Raw genomic sequence first — 2,407 nt, 5'->3', positions numbered from 1 at the left:
GATATATATATATATATATACACATACATATATATATATATGTATATATATATATATATATATATATACACACATATATATATATATACACAATCTGTGAAAAACACATATCTCCAAAGATTAAATGCTCAATAATGCATTAATAAAATAAAGAAGCACCTTTAAAAACCTTGTCTAATCTGGAGAATGCATTAATGCAAAAGCTTAAAACCAGGGTGTTGTCAGGACAGCGAGAGGTCTGAATCTATTAATCATCCACATGTGGTCTGAATGGAAGTGGTCAAAAAGCTGATTCTCAGTCAGACTCAGGGGGGAGAGGTCATAGGGAAAATGGGTCACTGTTAGGGATAAGATAATACAGGTTGGACCTGTACTGGCCTTGACCATCTCATCACGTGTCAGTCAGTCGTTCAGGGTACGCAGCCAGTGAAGCTTCGTCCTTGACAATCTGTTGAACTGACAGCGGCTCAGGGGCACCACTGGTGCATTGTAAATAATTGCTGTTCACTTGTTCAGACAACATTAATGATTTTATTTTTCCCACAAAGCTAAATGACTCTGAGGGCTTTAATGGTGCAGAAGTGATTTGTGGTCTTGTGTGTCTGTCTCTGCCTGTGTTTCTTTGTTTGTATCTTTAATGAGGCTTACTCACAGTTCTCAGGTAAAGTAAACACAGTCATTCTTCACCGCCTTGTGTTGTTTTAACCGTTGCTCTGCTGACAGCTGCAGATATACTGAACTTGGACTTTGAGATGCAAATACTGCTCTGGGAGGGTGTGAGAGCAAACTGGAGAGGGACTATTTAATTTCCCTATGACCGTCCTCCAGCCTGGCAATCATCACTGCAATCAATGCGTTTCTTCTGCACAGAAATTACATTCAAGATGCTGTTTTATATGAGTTATCACAATAATCCCTGATGACAGATGAAACTCTTGACTGAAGCTCTACTACTTAGCTCAAATGTGCATCTTGTCATTTATAACCTCCTGTTGAATTAAATATGCTCTGAGCCCCAAGGGGACAGAGTAACTGATGTATGTTTGAAATGTCAGATTAACTTGGGGCTGAGGGGCTAAATGAATTCCTGCCTGCAAAGTGAAGACAACCCTGTGTAGATTTACACACACACAGGCGTGTATGTGCAGTCACTGGAGTTGGCCACAGAGCTCCAACATGAGGATGTAGCCTCGAAGAGTGGAGCACTGCATTACCTGACCTGCATGTAAAGCAGTCTGCACTCCCACCACCCCTCCTCCACCCCTTCTCTTTCTCATGTCGTCATCCTCTCTGTACCCCCCGCCCCCCTTCTCAATCATTCTTACTCTTTCCCCCTCAATCCTCCTCCGGTCCAGTTTAGTGTCTTAACGCTACCGCAGCCTTTTTCCTCTCTTTCTGTCTTTCTTTGTTTCTCTATTTTAAAAACACCCACACTAGTCTGCACAGTGCATTAACACTCACCCAGACAGATGCACAAAAGGCTCTGTGTACAGTTTACAGTATCGTCCACTCAGCCATCGTCTAGCCTGGGCTTCTGCCTTCTGAGCATATGCACACCGTCACCACAACAACCACAACAAACATAACAGGCGTGGAATCTAATCCCAGCTGGCACATCCTCATCCCACACACACACACACACACACACACACACACACACACACACACACACACACACACACACACACACCACAATAGCCTCTGGCTTCCAGTTTCAAGCTTCCAGTCCCTTCTCACCTGCAGTGCACCTGGGCCTGTCCACCACTCCAGTCATCCCAGGCTGTCCGTCAGGTGCAGCGAATCCTCATCGCGTTTTTGCCAATCTCTCCCTCCCTCTGCTTCTCTTACCCTCCCTCCCTCTACCTCAGTCAATCTCCCTCTCTCTCCCCCTCTCTCCCTCCCTCTCTCTGTCTCTCTATCTCTCTCTCTCTCTGTGTCTCGCTCTCCAGTAGCACATGCGGCGGAAACTCTTTATTTAATTCATTACAACACCAGCCGATTAACTCCTTCGCAGATGGGTGCCTGGATCCTGCTGGTGCTGGCTAATTGAGCAGCGGGCTGCTTGACTGGCTGCTCTACTCCTCCCCAGCTCCTCCTCCCCCCTCCCTCCTTCCTTCCTTGCTGTCCACGCTTTGCATATCCACGAGATGACAAGGAATCCTGGGCTCTGCTGCTTCCTCCCGCGTGTTGTGAAAATGCCCCGTCACTTTAGGATGGTCCACTCTTCCAGCTCCTGCTTACATCTTTTTTTTTTTTTTAACTCGTTGTTCCCCTTTCCTTCCTGTCTTCATTATTGTACAATTCCTCCCTCTCCACACAATCTGACCTTTGCAATGCGATATCCCTACTTGCCATATATGGGAGAGGTTGCCACGGCAACTACGGACTCCACTTGTCTTTCACACGC

The 2,407-nt window shown here is 45.9% G+C and overlaps 1 protein-coding gene across 5 annotated transcripts in view; it reads right to left on the bottom strand.

The window, feature by feature from the left end:
- Positions 1 to 2,407, bottom strand: part of srcin1a (SRC kinase signaling inhibitor 1a) — a 46,495-nt gene that overhangs the window by 42,929 nt on the left and 1,159 nt on the right. For 3 of the 5 annotated variants that reach the window (XM_087175931.1, XM_087175932.1, XM_087175933.1), the window contains exon 1: positions 1,738 to 1,889. The exons of the other annotated variants lie outside the window; for them this stretch is intronic. The gene's annotated coding sequence lies outside the window, so the exon portion shown is untranslated. Of the gene's footprint in view, positions 1 to 1,737; positions 1,890 to 2,407 lie in introns of those variants that run through there. 5 annotated transcript variants of the gene reach the window in all.

The sequence above is a fragment of the Seriola lalandi genome, unplaced genomic scaffold, assembly GCF_002814215.2.
Source record: "Seriola lalandi dorsalis isolate HSWRI2012SDOR001 ecotype SW California unplaced genomic scaffold, Sedor1 jcf7180002054519, whole genome shotgun sequence".
NCBI classification, from domain to species: Eukaryota; Metazoa; Chordata; class Actinopteri; order Carangiformes; family Carangidae; genus Seriola; species Seriola lalandi.
Note: the sequence above shows the minus strand (reverse complement) of the source record. Positions and strands in the feature narration are given on the sequence as shown.